This window comes from Pleurodeles waltl, chromosome 1_2 (assembly GCF_031143425.1).
Source record: "Pleurodeles waltl isolate 20211129_DDA chromosome 1_2, aPleWal1.hap1.20221129, whole genome shotgun sequence".
In the NCBI taxonomy this organism is placed as follows: domain Eukaryota; kingdom Metazoa; phylum Chordata; class Amphibia; order Caudata; family Salamandridae; genus Pleurodeles; species Pleurodeles waltl.
In genome coordinates, this window is record NC_090437.1 from 708,810,415 (window position 1) to 708,831,300 (window position 20,886).

Genomic DNA, 20,886 nt, shown 5'->3' on the forward strand with positions numbered 1-20,886 from the left:
GCCAACAGATACCAAAGGATGTCATAAACATTTCAATAAACTGCACAGGGGGTTTTAGAACAAGTAGGCCAGACCCTCGCTATGTGTCATCTGAACCTGCGGTTATAGTAACAACATACAGTGTAGGGAAACTATTCTATCAATGGCTGAAGAGTTCCTCACTAGATGCTGTTAGAGAACACCTCAGTCTATGGTCTAGTAACACTGACTTACAGGATTTCCTGTTAGGCCGCAGAAAACATTGCAGAAAGTCCTTCTTATATGCAGTCTTGAATGAAATTTGGAAACTTTCTCAACAAGAAGCTGCTGCCCGGTTAGGGCAAATAGATCAGGAAAATTTACAGAAAGCATTAGCTGTTCTAGAGAATGGGATTAATACCCTGTCCAACTGGATAAACACCTTAAACAACATTGTTTCTTCTGCAATAAACATAATACAAAGTGACATGTCCTCTTTCCACAATGGACAGATTCAACTAAGGTCCATTATGCAGTTAGGTTGGACACTACAAACACTGAAGGTAGGTTGTGTTCCTTGGCAACACGTTAGCACAAGGGACATATTTTCCACATTTAATTTAAAGCGACAACAACAGCTAATGGCTAAGAAGGAAGCGACTTACCTCATGTTAAATATTGAAAAATTAGAAAACTTCCATTTTACTGTGGCTGAAATACCATCTGCTGAGTGGTTAGTACACGGGGTCATTAATCTGCCTATTTCAACACTTCAATTCACGTTCTGCTTAAAACACATTCCAGTGGGCAGATATGAAAGGCAAGGAGATATGTCACGGGGTCCTTTCCTCTGGATCTGCATGTCGCTGAACAAAAGGCCCACCTCCCGGCGTCACCAACTCAGAAAGCTATTGTAGCACAGAGTTATGGTGAAGCCAGACGGGGGGAAGGGAATTAGGGAAGGGAACAGCAGGGAGAGAGATCTGAAAAGGAAAGGTTAGAACAATATGCATTTACTCATTCATAGAAACGTAAATCATTTATGGACTCTTCACTAAATGTGTCTCCGAGATGTCAGGTGGAGACCTCTTCTGAAATGAGGGCAAAGTCTCTTGTAAAATATGACCTCAGATTCAAGAGATGGCAAGAACGTTGAACTATGATTATACACAGAATATCAATCCTGTAACATTTATGTATTCACAACATAAACCTTTGATCATGACTTAGAAAATCTCAAAGACTTAAATATGATTTGCATAACTTAAGTTATTCTAAGAACAATGAAAACTTTGATTTGTTTATCGCCAAGAATGCTTTCACATTCATAATAATAAACGCCCAAAAGGTTTTACACATTAAACCTAAAGCGCCTTACTTAATAACATCAGGGAGCGCGTTTACTCAAGTAATAAAAATGACTTAGAATATTGTGGCAAGAACCTTTTCCTCCTGTGTATTGAAGCGCTTTATATCTGTAAACTGAAGTGCCTGAATTATCATGACAAGAGCACTTTACACCTGAGAACTGAAACGCTTTGTATTACTGAACCAACAGAGCGCTTTATCTCTATGAATAGAAACACCTTGGATTACTTGTGCACAGAGCGCATCATCTCTGTGAGCCAAAACACTTTGAATTACTGAGCCAAAAGAACGCTTTATCTCTGTAAACGGAAACACCTTGAATTATTTGTGTACAAAGCACGTTATCTCTGTGAACTGAAACACTTTGAATTACTGAGCCAAAAGAGCGCTTTATCTCTGTGAACAGAAACACCTTGAATTACTTGTGCACAAAGCGCGTTATCTCTGTGAACTGAAACGCTTTGAATTACTGAGCCAAAAGAGCGCTTTACATCCATGAACGGAAGCACCTTGAATTATTTGTGCACAAAGCGCGTTATCTCTGTGAACTGAAACGCTTTGAATTTCTGAGCCAAAAGAGTGCTTTACATCCGTGAACGGAAACACCTTGAATTACTTGTGCACAAAGCGCGTTGCCTCTGTGAACTGAAACGCTTTGAATTACTAAGCCAAAAGAGCGCTTTACATCTGTGAACATAAACACCTCGAATTACTGTGCATAAAAGCGCGTTACCTTTTGGAAGTAATAACTTCCTCCAAACCTTGATTCAGCAAGGCCTTACTGCTACGAGTAAGGCCTACTCGTTTTTTAATGCACCATGGACTTTGTTTAGATGATACTCTGCCATTCAGAAACTCTGGACTTTTCCAGAGAAACCGCCATGAGGTCTGCCTCAAAGTCTTCAAAATAGTGAGCAACATGCTTGGGTGTGGCTGGGCTTTATAGGCCTGCCACACCCAAGATGGCTGCTGCCTCTAAAAACATGGGATTTGTAGTCCCTTCATAGAATAGTACTGATAAGTGCATCATGTCAACCAATGCCCTGAACCTGCAGCTCTATGAGTTTTGCCACAGGGCAGACAATTCTGGTGGTCACCTTTGGAACAAGAGGAGATGACAAGTGGTGCGCATAAAGCGCTGCAGAGTTGCGCAGGGGAATTCTCGACAAGATAGTTACATCCATGAGGTGTGGGAGCTACCCTTCTCGTACAAATGTCTCAGTGGTATGAAAGAGGTCTTTCTTAGCAGTGGTGAATGCGAGACTTGTGTCAGCCATTCAATGGTTTATAAACAGCTGTCCTTGCATGGGCATGTAACGCTTCTGCAGCAAACTTAGCTTGAAGGGAGTCCCAGTCCCCTTAACTAAACATGCATTCCAGGAGCTCTCGAATGGCAGCTATGTCCTCCTCAATAGTGAAAACTGTTGTGGGATGAGAACCTGAATAGTTTATGTCGCTTAAGTCTCTAAGATTGTTACATGCTGCGGGAACTTTCTTTTTCCTCCTACACGACAGAGGGAAGTAGCTGAGATTTGGCCCCATATCGCTACTTCAAATGTGAATTTTGACAAGTTGAGCAGACTCAAGGCTTTATTGTTTCAAAAACATGTTGCGCTTCCATCGGCACACCAGACCTATGCTCTTCAGGCTGCAAGGTCATCAGCAGAAATACAGTCCCTTTTAAGTACTAACTTTCCAGAACACTTTGGTGAGCTCATGGGACAAATTATTTAATGCATCCAGTACTACTGGAATGGCACTTTTTTTTAAGGCTGTTGGTTCTGGTTTCATACACACTTTCTCCTCTATAGTCGACATAATACCTTCAGCCATCCACTCAACATTCTCCAGTATTTTGGGGGGATTTCTGATAACTTTGGCTATAATAGGTGGCATATTGTTATTGCTACTTTTTCTGCGCAATGGCTCTCCCATCACAACAAGGAGGACTAAAAGCGCTTTCACCAGCGCAGCTGTGTCGTGAACGCATGATGCACTACTTTGGAGCATCACACCTGGAGCAATTGGAGTGTGACTGGTCTCTGTCATTCAGACAGGTTTTGCATTGTGTGCAGCCCGTGTTTCAGTGCCTCTGGTGCTCATTCGAACATGCACTGAAAGTTTGTCTTTCTACGCGGCACTTGCTTTCATTGGACCCTGATCTGTTGATGTTCTTGCTGAGGGCTCATTACCAGACATGCGAGTTGAGGGTGCGTTTGCTATGGGAAGCTGTTTATGAGTTGCCCTTCGTGGATGATGCAGCTCTAAACTCTTTGTTGGGCACACCACGGAATGCTGCTGCCTTGCTTGGAGCTCAGGCTTTGGAACACGAATGCTCCTTGGTTTTTCTTGGCGTTGAACTTTCTACTTTACCACCTGCCGAAGTGGAAGATTTCCTGTCTTCAACTATCCTGGATTCAATTGGCAACTTCCAAAATGACACTGACTTTTCAAATTCAGCCTCTTTTAACACCCCACTTAACATTTTAAATTGTCCTTCTAATACATGCTCAAGTGTCTTTTTGACTCTGTCAAAACTGCCAGTAGGCAAAACCCGATCTCTCTCCAGCAGGTATATTAATCACCAGAGTAACTCTGACACTTCTATTGTTGCCTGACAAACAGTTTGATATACAAGAATCTCTGCAGTGCTTTTAAAACTGATGGACTGCTACAAAACTGGCCCCCTAGTAACAAATATATTACAAACCACAGTGGGTAACCCTTAAAGAACCCAAAGGGGCTGGGTAAAAGCTTTTTACCAAACAACATTGACCTCTTAGGAGGCAAAGACAAAGTTTACAACAAAGATTACTTTCATGCAGCATAGATCCATAATCACTTCGGAAACATCCTTCATTTTATGTACAAAATATATTTGCTACTCATATACAAAAATTACTAAAAAGAATCCCCTATCATATCACCACAAAAGAAGGACAGAAAAAGTGCAAAAAGATCAGGTGCTCGTGATTAGAAAAGAAGAGATAATTGATCTCCCACCTAACAATTGAAAAAGATAAACTTTAAAAAACCAGCCTGTTGGTTAACCCTTTTTCCGCATTGAATCAATATTTGTTTTTATCAGAATTCAATTCCCAATTTAGCCCTTCACTAAATGTTCGGAAAGAAACCAAATCCCAGCAAAAGCATCATCGTTGACGTTTCGACTACCTCTAGCTCTTGGGTCAATTCCAGGCTCCACAACGGGTCTTCCTCAGGACTAGTAGATAGGGGACATCTAAAATAATCCAAAAGAGTGTATCAGACATCCTATTGCCCTCTCATACTACTTACTACTATGCTGTAAAAATATTCACATGAATACTCACCCACATTTCACCACATCTCTTAAAACAACAATCTTCTCCAATTTCACTTCAACTTTCCACCAATCTAGAAAGTAACAAACTAACTCAATTTATCACCTCATATAAACAATAGATTATTTCACAAAGAAAACACTAACAAAACACTCTTACCCGAAATATCTGAGGTTTATTATTCCCAATTCCCTCCTTCAATCATATATACACCAGTTTCATTCCATATATCATTTCTTCAAATCTTATTTCTTCCCTTAAAGGAAATAAAAATTTCCCATTATATACATCCATAAAGAATATCCAACCAATAAATAACCCAAAATTCTATACATATTAAAACCTATTGGCTTTATTGTAACTCAGACCTGCTAAGAAATAACATGAATGGACCCCTCATTTGGTCAACCTCAAATTCATGAGTATGACACACATTCAATTATCTTCCCAAAATCTACTTCGTCCCAAATAAAACACCATTCCAGAAGATATTCTCTTGTAAAAGCCTTTTATAAAAAAATGTCCTCCAAAGGAGGTCCAACTGCACCTTCTAAAAGCCCATTACATTTAAAAAGCACTGGTGTCTCACTCTCACTTCCAGCAAGCAAGGGAAGAGCCCGCGTTTATATATCCTCTGTCAGTATGCACACATACAACACCTCTCACAGAATGCAAACGTATTTACACTCGTTAGTGCGCACGCATATGGCGCCTGGAACCATGTTTGGAATGCGGACGTGATAACACTTGTTCCGCATTCCTCTTGGAACAGCTGTGTAACCAGCGTAACTTTAAAGCTTCTGGAAATCCATGCATCATTTCACATTGAAAAGTCAAGCATTTTGTTCACGGCTCCCCACCTCAACCCTACAATTACGATGTTCTCATATGGGCAATCACATATCAACATTCTACATTATCATTCAAACAGCTAAATGTACAATGTGATTTTATAGAAACCCCCGAAATCCACCCATCACTTCTCATTAATAAATCTACCATTTAGTTTGCGCCACTCCATCTCAGTCTTTCATTTACGATGCTCTCATATTGAGCATCCAAAAATCAGCAATATTTTATAAAATAATTTTTGACAACCATTCTCATTCATGAGTTGGGCGCTCAATTCTTACATGGCGCTGCGCTACAGACGTTCAATAATCCGAACTTAATCTGTTTTAGCCATTAGATAGACTAGCTGTTTGTCTGGCTATTTCCTCATATTCATTTAGGCCCCGAGAAACAGAGTCCAAAAGATCTATCCATTTGCATTCGCATAAATTCAAAATATCCGTTCCATTCCCCCCTCATTGGTTAGCATTGGTCTTATCAATCACCAGCTATCTCAGAGAGTCCACCAAATGATTCAATGCAGTAAAATGATCTACCAACGGTGCACCTTGTATCTTACATCTGATACGACTACAATGTTGCAAAATCCACACCTTCACTTTCTGTTTGGTCGTACCAACATATACTAAATCACATGGGCATTTAATTGCATAGATTACATTCATACTGTTGCAATTAGCATGTTCTTTAAATGTCACAGACACATGTTTGTACTTAAATGTTTTCATCTCCAGACATTGTATACATGCTTTACTTGACCCACATTTGAAATGACCCACAATCTTTGGTAGATTTAACATTGATAAAAGAGAAGGTTTTGGAGGTTCTGCCAGAAAAGATCTAACTACCCAATCTTTGATATTCTTACCCCTCTTAAACGCATGCATAGGGGGATCTTGTACTTCAAGTTCATCTGAAATTAAAGTCCAATGTTGGTTAATAATCTTTCTTATTTCAGTACTCCTAGTACAATATGCTGCGACACAAATCATCCTGTTATTGTCACTATCTGTATGTACCCTGGGTTCAAGTAAACTCTCCCGATGACAGAACCAAGCTCTTTTGCTTGCCTTTCTGACTACACTTTTCGGGTATCCCCGTATCAATAAACGATTCATCAGATCTTCTGATTCTATAAAGTAACCCTGTTTACGGGAGCAGTTCCTCCAGAGATGGAGAAATTGACCATAAAGTCACAAGTTCAGGCCAACCATGAAGAAGCACAGGCCGGATGCAGAGACCAGGTTAATCCTACTTAAAAAAATGAACTTCTTAAAGTTTGACACGAAGAGTCCAGTTTGTGGTGGAGGAGGCCTCAGGGAGCAGCGAGTGCATTGCGGGTGGTCATCATCGTAGTGCAAAAATCAGGCTGTACATTGCATATGGTTGTTGCTGCAGCACAAAGATCCTGCTGGGCATTGCGGATGGTCATTGCTGGAGATTGACATCGGTGGTCATAGGGGGCTGTCAATACTGTCATGAAAAAGTGCAGATATTGCATTGCTGGTCATTGCTGGCAGTCACTGTGGCACAAACAGTCAGGTTCATCAGGGCTTCGCATTGGTGAGTGGTGAGATCTTGGCATGATCAGACTCATTCACAGTTGAAGAACTTAGAACTTCAGGATTTCTCCTTTTGTTCCAGGAGGATCTCAACTGATGCCTACTAAGGGTCCAGGTCCTGGGAGGCACCTCTTGGAAATCAGGAACTCACTCCAGCACAGGGCAGCAGGGCTCAGACAGGTCCAGTTGCAGGTCTGAGCAGGTCAGCTGTGCAGTTGCAGAGAGGCCTCTGAAGGTTGTTGTGTTCCTGTAGCTCAGAATAGTAGATCAGCCAACTAGCCCTTCAAGTCACTCAGGTAGCCTGGCGTGAAGGGAGCACGTCTAGTCTTCCTTCTCAGACAGAAGTACAGGCCTCAGGCAGCAGGGCAGTCCTTCTTAAGTAGAGTCCGCAGGTTCAGGTGTGTACTGAAGAGTGGATCTGAGAGTCCTAGTTTAATACCTGGTGCTAACTTTGAAGTAGGAGAAGCTTCAGGAGCCCCCCGACAGAGGTGTCTGGAATTTTCTGCTTCCTTGCCCTTGTCCCATGCTGTCTGCAATCACAATAGGCTAACATGAAGTTCTTTATATGTGAGCCTGGGTAGCATCTTTGAAGTGCAAGTAGTGCTGTGCGGAGCTCCACTTCCCCATTCTGCTTTAGATGGCCCATCCTGCCAACACCCAGTCTCTCTAGTGTGTGACTGTCTGTGAGGAATACACAAAGGCCAATTGCCAACGACACCTAGACATGCAACCGAGGAACAGGCTGCAGGCACCAAATGGCTGTGACAAGAAAATGCCAACTTTCCGAAAGTGTCATTTGAAGACTTTACCACCAAAGAGAATTTTAAACTACAGTTCTCTAAATTCCAAACACGGCATTTCTACCAACTTCCAAACAATGGTTATCATTTTTTAAATGTAATTAGGTAAACCAATGTTATCCTATTGGAGTGGTAGCCCTCACAGTATTGGAAAACAAATATGTGAGTTTTTCAATTCCAGGCCATGTAAAACCTAAAAGTACATGTACAATTTTTAAAATACAATGCACCCTGCAAATGGGCTGTTTTGGGCCTACCCTATGGGTGACTTCAGGCTCGGCAAAGGGGTTATTTTGGTAAGTTGAATTGGCAGTTTAAAGCTGTACACAGGCTGTAATGGCAGGCCTGAAACATGTTTAGAAAGGATACGTAAGTGGATGACACAATGCAGGCAGTTAATTTACTGGCCCCCTGTACATGTAGGACCATTTTACTAGGGACTTATAAGTAAATTAACAGTGCAAATTGGGTGTAAGCCAAGTTAACCATTTTTAAAGAGAGAGCACAATAACCTTTAGCACTAGTTAGCAGAGGTGAAGTGTGCAAAATCCTAAAGCCAACACAAATAAGTTCAGCAAAGCAGGAGGGAGGAAGGCAAAAGGGTTGGGGGACTACGACACAGGATTGTCAGGCCTAACAGCTGGTGATCTCAGTTCCTTATCTGATCTCAATTCCTTATCTGAGATATATCTAAACTTAGTTTGGCCATTTAAGAAAGTGCCCGTATTCTTCCACATAAAGTGCATATATTAATCAAAAGATGAATAATTAATAGATTGATGACATCACATATTAACTGCAGACCACTGATGATCATTCAATGAAAACCTCTAGCGCCTCCTATCATGCATTCAGTGGAACCATTATTTCCATGGCTTTACTATTATTTTTTACTCCATAGACGACCTGCTAAAGAAAGGAAAGAAAGAAAATTCCCAGTTTGTGTTGCACACTCCCAGTCTCTAAATTCCAGTGAAACCTCCAGTGCGGAATAACAACAACCATGATTAGTAGGGAAGAGTCCCAGCTTCTATTACCTTCATTGTCTATTCCTCAGTGGACATAATGCAGTCTAGTTTCCTGACTAAGTTAAGCAGATAATTCCCTTTGTCAAACTGGCATCAGCTCCCATCTCTCTACAGTCATCAGTATTCTGATTTGCCATAAAATATAACTGGTAGATAATAAGCATTTAATTTTGCTAAGCTCAACAACATTTATGGTATTTTTTGGAAGGGTGAAAGGCTGAACGTGGTCGCTTGGTAAAGCACAGAAAGCTAGCAGCAATGCAAACTTCCATCACATAACAGGTACATCATTGAGACTAGCTATGCAAGCCCCTATCAAATAAAGCAGTTGAGGCCACATCCCACCCGGTCTGCAAATCTTGATTCACTTGCAAACTCCTTCTTGCTCCTTAATTGCGATTATTGCTGTTGTACATACTGTACACCTCCCTGGTCTTTGACCACATGCAGTGGCGGCTGGTAAATTGAACAGGGAGGGGGCTGGTGGGTCACACACATATATACACACTCGATCATACCCACCCATTCACAACACTCACTCACAAATGAACATACATTCGTATATACACATGTGCATGCACCTAACATTACAAAACATAAAATTTACTGGCTGGATTATCTCTGGAGGGAAGCCTCAGAGGTTCCAGGTTGGGTTGGGACTGACTGCCTCCTTCTCTCATTGGCTGACCTTTGGTTGTGGAGTTACATACCTGTATTTTTGGTCAGCCAATGAGAGGACGTGGCAGTCCCAACCTCGTCACAGAGTCGGATGAGGTCACTGAGAGTTGTTGATCCCACAGTACACTGTGATCAGGTATTTGTGATAGGTACTCTTCCATGGGCACCTCAGGACTTAAAACTGAAGTGCCCAGGTCCGAGGCTATCAGTGATACTCCCCCTTTCATGAGGGAGAAGTCCTCCAAGTGTTTTACCAGCTTCAAGAGGTCAAGCCCGCAGAAGCTGTGATATTGTCAGCCTGGCAAAGTTCAGCTCGAGTAGCCAGTTGCCTGTGCATTTAGCACATGTCTATCGCCTGACTTTATAGAGTGTCTGTCAACCTTACTTTTGCTCAATCTGAGAGATACTCTTCATATCTGCAAAAAAGGTGGAGGAGGGATGGGGCCCCTCTGCCAGTAAGGACAGGCCATGGCTGCTCACATGATTTGTTCATATTAAATCTGCTGCACACCATGCAGGGAAATAGATTTGAGTAGGTTGAAAGAATGGAAATTCACTGTATGTACAATATACCATTTCCCAATGACTGAAAGTCTGTATGGTGTGGTAACTGTGAACCAGGTAAATACTGAACCCTGAGGTATCAATGTTTATAGGGTCTGCAGTTAGTAACCTGGATTGCAGACCGGTTTGAATCAGGCAATTACAGTGAGGACAGCAGCAGATGAAGCCTACATCTTAAAATAAAGATAGCATAGAAAGCAAGTAAGAGTATAAGTGTGCCTCACAAAATAAAGCTACTATGGACAACAATGTAGAGCTAGGTGTACAAAGCTAGCATGAGGCAGATATGTCATGTGAGATACCTTGGATTTTTAATCAGCATAACTTTCCAGACAGTGATGTTAAAAGCATACTTGAAATCCTAAACAATAAACTATGAGTCCCAGAACTATGCAAATAGATGGTAGGTAAAAAGCTAGCACTACATGGAGCTGTCACATACAGAATGGGGCCATGTTACTTGTTACTGAGTCACAATTTGTAGTTTGTACATAAGAAAAATTTATTTTAGCAATTGCAAACAGCCTGATTCTGTGAATAGGGCCACTTGCATCTGCAAAAATGCTTCAGAAATCTGGCCCTTGGTCCTGGTGGCCAGAATGTTTAAATTCCAACAAATGAAATGGATGCACCACAAAATTGTTTTAGCAATAATTTACCTCCTATTTCAGGGAATTTATCTGGATTCACTACAGACACGTTAAAGTGCATGTATTTCTCAAAGGAAAACCTCAATAATCTGTATTCAATAACTCTTGCAGTGTTAAGAATTCTAACTGACCAATTATTATGTCATTTCAAAGGTGGCTATAAAGTCTAAAAGAGGTCACCCAAAAGAGGACCGGCTATTTTGCCCTCTATAGAGTTTACTTTACAGCTTGAGGCAATCTTGAGAATGAAAATATTCTGGCTATCAAAACTAAGTTGCCAACCAATAGCACAAGGCTTTATTTGTAGTGGCTAAACAAATTATTTAAGCCTTCGATCATGATGTTCTGGAATAAAAAAGCTGAATTAGCATGAAATATACATCAAATTATTTCGCATTAAAAATTGATAGGCTGATTAAAGGGACTTATTACTCGTAGATAATTTACTTGAAACTTGTTAGGTCATAACCAATGGCTGTTTTGTAGAAGATAACCCCTTCTAACTTTACATCGAGAGGCAGTGTTAACAACTTCATAACTGTTTATATTACAACATCTCTTGAATCTTTAAAATTGTTGATAATTATAAAAATAATAACAACTGACTACTCTGACTATAATTATTGTTTAACTAATTTTCTATAAAAGAAAATATCGGGAAGTGAAGTGTTTCATGACAACATTAACAGTTGTATATACTGGTCTCAAAATGCAATAGCTAACACATGTAATGCACTCAATGACATTATGGATTATAGTACCCAGGATGCAGAGAATAAGGGGTTAGAATGTTATGAGTTTGTTGTGTCAACACTATTAGCATTAATAAAAGAAAGTAAGAAACATAGTAATTGCTGCAAATTTAAAGAAAAGCAAGAGGGAAGACGGTGGCTGAAATTAACAACCAAATATAATCAACATAAAAGTTAACCATTGTCAAGAGAACTGGAAAACAAGATCTTCAAAGAAAATTACAAAACTATCACATAATTAAAATCACATGAAAACCAGATTAAATGTGGTCCTCACAAACAGATGCAGAAAGTGAAATCGTCGACGTAAAAAAAAAAGAAAGAGCCAGCTCGATTTCTGATGATGGAAATACATTTGATTTAGGTTTTTCAACAGCCAACTCTTCCATGCTCTTTACTATCAAGCTGTTAGAAATAGTTTCACAAAAATTAAGAACATAAGGAGCACAATGGCTGGTGACCCAAACAAAATCCCTATTATTGTATTAAAAACGAATATGCTTTATTGGCAGTATTATTATTCCCATTTTTGAAAACCTACTTTAGGACTGTTATCATCGCAAACTCATGGAAGGGAAATACAGTTGTTCCACTCTATAAAAAGGTGACAAGGCTCTCACCTCAAGAGTTATCATTAAATTACTGTTAGATGCACTTTTCCGCTGCAGGGATATCTGGACTTCAGTGCTGCTTGGGTGAGACACACATCACTACAGAGCACCCTCTCTTAAACCTGGTATGGATTTGTCTCGTGCGTTCATGTCCTGAGGAGAACAAATAACAGTTACTATGTAGCACTCAGAACTGAACCATCTCACACCATTTGAAATGCTATGATATACCTTTTAAAGTTGGGTAATTCTGCGCAGCTACGTGTGCTTGTGAAAACAAATGCTTCACCGGCAAAATATAATATGAAATGTGAGTCTTAAGTCTTACAGTTCTGCAATGTGATGATAAATGCATGCAGAACCTAATTCCTCCGCTACCTTGTGTAACAGCTAATGTAGTTTAGAATACACTCAAAAAAACAAAATCAAGTACGTGTTTGAAGTCTTTAGAAGGCATAGGAGGATGAACTCCACAGACAAAAATATAATTTTAGTTCCGTAAACTCCGTAGTTCCGTGATCATGAAACAGTACAACCTTCGAAGAATTGTCCAAGTCCTTACAAACAAAGACAGTAATAATCCATTCCTCTGATTAAGTTCAGCAGATACCAATAAAAGGATTTTCCAGAGATAACTATACCACAGTTCATGTGCAGGTGGCCAAAAAGCACCCCTTGGGAATCAAAGGTAAGTGCCTCGTTTTACTAAAGTTCAAAGAAGGTAGCGAAGTACTAGTCACTTTTGTTCTCACTTACAATGTGACTCTGGCTATGTGGAAGCTATTTTAAATTGGGAAGAATGCATAGAAACCCATCATTTTGGCTTTCTTCTTAGAAGTATATAACATTACTTAAATCTTCATTTCATATTTTTGAAAATGTGGTCCTTCCTGCATGGTCACACTGGATTTTGTTCCCTTTTTGCTGAACCATACTTGTGCTGGCAGTAGACGTCTGTGCACTTTACTCCTGCTAACCAGTGATAAAGTGCCTGTGCTCCTCCTTTCAACATGACGAAATTGGGATACACTTCATTGGCATATTTAACCTCCCTATAAGCCCCTAGTATATGGTACCAAAGTGTGCCAAGGGCGTGTAAATTAAATGTCACTAGCGTACTGCAGCACTCATTTTGCCATCCACTACAGTGACAATGTAAACATGACCGCAGGCCTGTGACTAGTAGCCTGGCTGTACAGACTTGATGCTGAAAAGCCAACCTGTCAAAAATACCCCCTTTTTGAAAGGGCCTGAACCTTCATTTTAAATGTTAATAAATCACCCCTAATTAGGAAAGCATTGGGATACATTTTTAAGTTTCATAAATGTTATCTGCACCTAGGAAACCACTACAAATATAAGTGTGATTTGCAATAAATATTTTGGAAACATGACTTTCAAAAAGTTACCTTTGCCCTGTCTGAAATCCCTGGAAGCTTAATTTCCCTTTTGCTCTCCCTCTTCTTCAAGCCAGTAAATGGCATTTTATTAGGTGTGAATTAGGTGTGAACATGCTTCCAGGACAGGCACAAAAGGCCTTGGATGCTGGAAGGTGTTGTTTTGCTCTAGCCAGGATCACGTGTGGGCAGGGCACAAGGACCTGATTAACATTCATAGAGCCTACCCTGTCACAAGCAAATGTAGCTAACACGCTGGCCTATACACATCTTTTGTTCTCCCCAGCCTGACCAACCTCTATCAAAGTAAGACTCTTGTTGACATCACAGTGTCAGATCCTGCTGGAGTGTCACAGGTCTGCTGGGGATTTTCATATGACCCTTGGGGAACACTTCGAAGAGGCCACCCCTTTCAAAGGCAAATGTTAGCTGACACTTGGGCAGGGCCCTCATTTTGTCCCATCAGCCAGTTAGTCTCCAATCACAGTGGGTCTCTTTTTGACATTAAAGTGTCACACTCTGTTTGACAGATCTGTTGGGTTTATATGTGACATTTGGGGCATACTTCAACAGAGGGCAAAAATGCGTCTGTCTCCACTGTCTGGTTGCTGAAAGCTGAACTTTATTCTACTATACTTCTGTCTCTGGGATTGTTGAGGGTACAGGGACTGCCTAAACCTGAACTGGATTTTAGTGTTAGAGGTAGCAGGATACTAGGATTTCCATAGCACACATCCACAGGCAGCCCCATTTCTCAAAGCCCAAGTTTAGTATGGCTGTGTACTTCAGCCATCTTGAAAATGCGCAAAGAGAGTAGCGTTAGCTCCGGAGACCTTTACTCCATTCATTAGGATGTCCCCAGGGTCATTCCCACCCACTAGCTTGTGCAAGGCATGAATGTGGCATCCCCAGGCATCCACTTCATAACACCCCTGGCCCTGAAGAAGATCAGGAGAGAATTTAACCTTTTTTCTCTAACCTGAGAAGAGCCCTGCAGGAGTGGACCCGCTATCTCTTTGTGTGCATTATGACTTTATTACTGTTTTAGTACTGCAGAAACATTTCACACATTGCATACAAGTTAAGCCTATCTGCTCTGTGCCAATTGACACCAGGGGCTGAGCTCAGGTTAATTTAGTGAATATAAGGATTCACCCTGACAAGGATTGTGATTATTACATGAGCTAGGTACTTACCCCTATCAACTAAAAGAACAATTTCTCATAGATATTAAAAACATTAAATCTATATTCAAGATATAAATGTTCTGTATGACTAGGTGTGAGAAAACATAAGTGCATTAGGTGTCTTTGTCCATTTACGTCGATTGGCAATGCATAATGTATTAATGTGCCTTATAATAGCATTAATAAACTCCATGTGGAAGCTTTTGCCAAACGTCTCCTTGAACATCTTGAAAAGATATAAGATTTTACCAAAATTTGTCTGCCTTTTCACACATTATTCAACAGAGCATGAAGGCAGTGGTATAGGGAAGAGTTTCTAACCACTCTACTATTCTTTAGATGCAATACACTTTCTACACTTATTAATGTTATATAATGCAAAGGTACCCCCAACACTTTTGCATGGGACTGAATATATGGAGGGTTTATTCCTTTCTTTTTCCAACAAAATTGAGGGAACATTTGGTAAGATACATGGGATTTCAGTACTTCTACTTCTGTAGAAGTACTTTGCCTGGAACTTGAACTAACTACCACAACAGTCCACTATGTGCAATCATGCGCTATGTATGCCATCCATATGGCTGCTTATAACTAATTTCAAGGGATACTTAGAAATTAATTACAGTTGATTGACTCTGTAGTCTGGAAATTTGGGCGTACAATCAATTAAACCTTCAGGTCCCTTCTACAATTAAAGTTCTGAATTGAAATCTGTTTGCAAAAGTCGACTTAGAAGCAGCTTGTTCCTATTGTACAGTGCTCATTATGTAAGCTAGTGGAAGAATCGGCAATATTGAAAAAATCCTCAAAATACATGAGAATACAGGAGGAACATAAAAATGAAAAGTGTTGCTTTGTTTAAGACTGGAGATGGGTTAATCTTCAAAAGTACTCCCAAAAGATGGGCAGGCTTGGAGCCAGAATAATGCCTATGTCGTTTGTATGAAAAAAATGTTCAGGATCTGTCTCATAGGTTTTTCTTTTTCTCCACTAAAACTGGTGCATCGAAAATGCTTACATCCTATGCTGATTGTTTTTTAACAAAACTTTCTACAAGTAAACAAGCTCTATTATATATCAATGCCCGATGATGCAAGGTAAATGTGTGCTAAATTGGTGCTTCGCATTATGTGAATACTGTGTAATTTTAGGTACCAATGTTTACAAATTTTTTTTTTTTTTACTTAATGTGTGTTGACCTCTTTGGGAAGTTATGTATCAAGCTTAAAGAAAAGAAAACTAAATATTGATCATAATATTCCATATATGATCAATTTCATTTCTCTGTGTATTTCCTTCTGGCACCTGCTACACTGCATTTTTGGCCTCAGAATATCCAGGTTCAACTCCAATGTATAATTCATACCTACTGCTACTGACAGAAGCGATAACTATGAATGACACAATGGGGTGGAAACTCAAAACATTGATTGTTGTATGCCCTTCTTAAAAGCAATATATTTTCTTTTTTTCAAAAAAAAAAAATATTTAAAATTTTTTGCAATTTACAACAACAACATGCAACAATCAGCATATCAAATCGTTTTTTGACCGGAGGTACACATATTATAGCAACACATTTCAGTTGACCAAGTCCACTGTCCATCAGCTATCGCATATCCAGATCCCACATTTGACAATGCAATCAATAGTGACATGCAGGAGCCCATGTTATATATCCTTAGGCATTTCTCCCTATACATGTCAGGCAAGGCAGGTCATGCGGCAAGAGTTGGGGATACATCACTTATAGTTTAATTCTCTGTATAATTGTGCTATTGTTTGCCCTCAGGCTCTCCTGTCTCCTTACCAATTCAATAGGTTTGGTATGGTCCCCTATAATGTTTTTGGGCAGTTCTGTGGTGGGGTTAGTTTGTTACATGTGTCTGTCTGGGTATTGCAATATATCATATCGCTATGTCATTCTTTTAGGGTGGGTAATGGGCCATGATCCCATCTTATGGCTACTCTACGTTTCGCTAGTAAGAGACCCATAGCCACCAGTCTTCTAACTCCCCTTTCCACGTCCCTATCATAGCCCAGGAGTGCCAAGAGTGGTGTGACAGCCAGTTGGACACCTGTAATGTCTGCCAGTTCTGCATACACTCAAACCAAAACCGTTGTATCTCAGGGCAGACCCATGCCATGTGAAGAAAGCCTGCTTCCCCCTCGCCACATCTCAGATAGTTGGCTGTGGTGTGCAGACCATATTTAAATAGCCTAGGGGGTGTATGTATCCTATTTATATATCTGAAGTTAATCTGTGTCTCCCATTGAAAGAGATGGAGCGGGTCATGGAGCAGCGATATTGCCACTGGGTATCTGTTAAAACTATTCCTAGGTCCCTTTGCCACTCCAGTCTAGCCTTTAATAATCCAGGTCTGCGTCCCTCCTGGGTGTGCAGCCTGGTTAACGATTTGCTGTGTGTGGTATATTCAATTACTGTGGAGAGTGCCAGCATGTTGGGCGGTTCTAGTAATTCATCTCCTCGGAGGTCATGCATAGGATGCTGTGCTCTGTTGCAAAAGTAGTGTAGGTGCATCCATTTGTTCTGAATTGATTCCCAAGGTCGCATTGTGAAAAGAATCTCCCAATTTCTCAATGCTCATATTCTGCAATGCTAGGATTGCTCCTTTGTCCCGGCCTAGGGGAAACCAAGCACACCGCCTGATTTTTATGTGAGACGAGTATAGTAAAGGAAGTACCTGTTTGGTCATAAAACTATGCCATGCATGCGAGTGGTGTTCAGAGAGTCTAATACACCATGACATTGTTTAGGGGGCTAGAATTTTTGATAAGGTAGGGGGTAGGGGGTAAGTTGCTGACATGTATCGCTCTATATGTTACTATGGTAAGTCGGGAGGGCCATGGATCTATAAGTGTGCAAACACTGAATGGGCTGTCCTATAGTTGGTCTCCAAATTGGGGACATTGAGTCCCCCATGTCATATGGCAATGTTAGGCATTGCCGCTGAACTTTTGGTTGTTTTCCTGTCCAAGCCAATCGAATCAGAAGTGACCATAGGGTGGAGAATGCATATCTTGGCTGTAACATGGGTATATTGTAAAAAAGGAACAAAAACCTCAGGAGTACCACCATTTTAATGATGGCAATATGTCCAGCTAAGGAGAGCGGTAGTTTAATCCAGCACTCTATAGCTTTGGTTACTTTTTGTATAGTTATCTGACATGACAATTGCAGGGTTTGTGAGAACTTGTATTCTCAAGTAATGTACTTAGTCTGTTTCCCTTTTGAGGGAAAAGTCCAATGGTATTGAAGTCATGACCGGGGTCAGAGGGAACACTATAGACTTATCCCAATGAATCCTCAAACCTCAATGACTACCAAATCACATGACCTCCTGAAGCACTGGTGCAAGTTTATGAGCCGGATCTCAGATATATAGCAAGGTGTCATCTGAGTAAGTGGAGAATAATAAGTTGGAGCCAGGGAAGCAAACACCCTTATGACTATGGTAATTGCACAAAGCACAAGCCAGTGGCTCCGCTCCCAGTGCATATAACAAGGGTGATAGCAGACTGCCTTGTCTAGTGCCCCTGATGATTGATATTGGGTCGGTGACACCCCCATTGATTCTCAATTGAGCCTTTGGAGCAGCCTAGAGGGTCTGCGCCAATTGGAGGAACACATTACCAACCCCCATGCGGAGAAGCACCTCAATCAAGAAGACACATTCAACAGAGTCAAATGTCTTTTCAGCATCTAGGAAAACCACCACTGCCTGCACTGCAGGGTCTATGTGTTGTGTAATGCAAATAAGGTTCTGAGATACATTGTGAGGCTATGGCCTGTGGCAAACCCTGCTTGTTCCAACTTCACCACTGCTGGCAGAAGTGGCAACAATCTGTTTGCAAGGACTTTAGCATACATTTTGGTATCAACATTGATTAGAGAGAGGGGTCTATAGTAGGAGCATGCTGTAGGGATTTGTGTGGTTTGAGTAACGTAATAATTAACGCTTCCCTCATGGAAGGTGGCATTTCTTTATCTTTGGCCATTTCCTTGTACAGTATCATGAGGTTTGGTATTAAAAGGTCTTGATATGCCTAGCAAAGGCCACTGTGAGACCATCAGGGCCCGGGGCTTTTCCCCGTCACCTTCCCTTTGAGAGCAAAGCGTATCTTCCCTGGTTGCAGAGGTGCCACTAAGTATTCTCTTTTCACATTTGTCAGCCAGGGCAGAGCTATGCGTTTGAAATAATCTAACAATGAGGCCATGTCAGGGGTTATTTTAGATGTGTATAGTGTAGTACAGTGGACGTGAAACCGATTTGCGATGGCAGTCGGTTCCCTTAATCCTGTATTTATAAAATTGTGTCAAATTATGTACTGGGACGCAGGAGCGCAGCAAACCTCGCCCCAGGATGATCTCCTTTCCCATATGTGCCGGCCGTGGCATATTTCCCTATAAGCTGGACTCTGTTAAGTGATGTCTATTGGAATTCAGTTAGTTTCTCCAGAATGGTGCCAAGCAGCCGCCTACCCCATGTGGCTAGGTGCCCCCCTCCAAATGTGCTACCTCTCTCTCCAAGTGTGCCAGACAACCACACAAGTGCTTCAGGACTCCCGCCTGCTTCGCAATTGCTATTCCTCAAATGTACACCTTAGAAGTTTCCCACACTACTCCGAATTTAGGGACTAAGCCTACGTTTGAGTGAAAAAGATTCTCCTATGGCTTGGGCCAGGTCATGCCAGAAGGCCACAAATATGGTGGAAAGTGCAATGTGAACGGGGTAACAGGTCAACTCTGCCATCTTTCAATGTTAGGAGTACTGGTGCATGGTCTGAGCACATCCTAAACCAGGGTTTACATGTACGAACCCTGGGTATGAGGTCCTGGCCACCAACCAGCAACCTTTGCATGTGTGTAAATCATGTGCTGCTGAGTAGTGAGTATAACCACCCTCCGAAAGGAAGTTATGCCTCCAAATATCAACCAGGCCAGTGTTGGTCACTATGGAAGTGATCGTTCAAGCCGCAGCAGAAGGCCTTCTTGGGGGACTGCTCGAGTGATCCAGGATCTAACACACAGTTAAAATCCCCCACAAAAAGAATTTGTGGGAGGTCTCCCCATGTGGCCAGTTTTGTGGACAAACCTTGATAAAACTGCGGATCATCATAATTTGGACGGTAGATCCCCACCAGCAGAAACATAAGGTCCCTGATATAATGAAGCAACTGCACCCGTTGATGAAGTATAAGTCTTTATTTCCAACTCCACTACTTCAATGGTCAATCTCCTTCAGACAGCTTCTCTAGACACCTTGCCTCACACAGTCCCCTCAGCATTCTAAACTAGACTCCAGTGCACAACATTTCGAACGTCCCATTGCCAGAGGAGGGGAGAGGAATCTACCATTTCTAACTAAATATCTCTTGATACTAATTAACTATTACTTTTACCCTATTGTATTTCTTTTACTTATAATCTCCTATGAATTATTTCTCACAATTCACACTTTATGAATTGTCCTACATCTTGTACATTATGAACTATATTACAACAGTCCCCTTTTGTACAATGGGCTGTAAGATATCCACCCCCTGGATCCTTCGCTAGTTCCTGTAGATGCATACCAGAGGTCTTCACTGCCCAAATCAATACCCCATGTGAGGTAAAGTCCTCTGCCAAAACCTGACCCTGAAGTCTATGTGGGGTGAGGACAGTACTGTCTGGGTAAAGATGTGCTTCTTGTAGGATTACCAAATCTATACAGTGACGTCTTAAATAGGCCATCACCTGCGGTACCCTCCTATTATCATTTAGGGCTCTGACATTCCACGTTAATAGCTTCAAATTGGCGGTGATCTCATGTCGTGTGACAAGAATCATGTGGTGTGCTGTACCTAGTCCGGGCAAAAATATTAACATCCATTGTTGCATAAAACTTACAGAAACAATACCAGAAACATTCACTGTTACCCTCCCCACACCTACGACATGCTGACCCTCAAACAGCCTGTCTTTACATACAAGATCCCACCCAATCCTACCCATCCATCCTGTAATGAAACCATTCCTACGGTATTGTGGAGTACACATTGGGGCAGATGTTGCCAGGCTGTCCTCTTAAGTGCTTTGGTCAGACCACCTTACTTTATGCTACTCCTTTACACAAAGCTGATAATTCC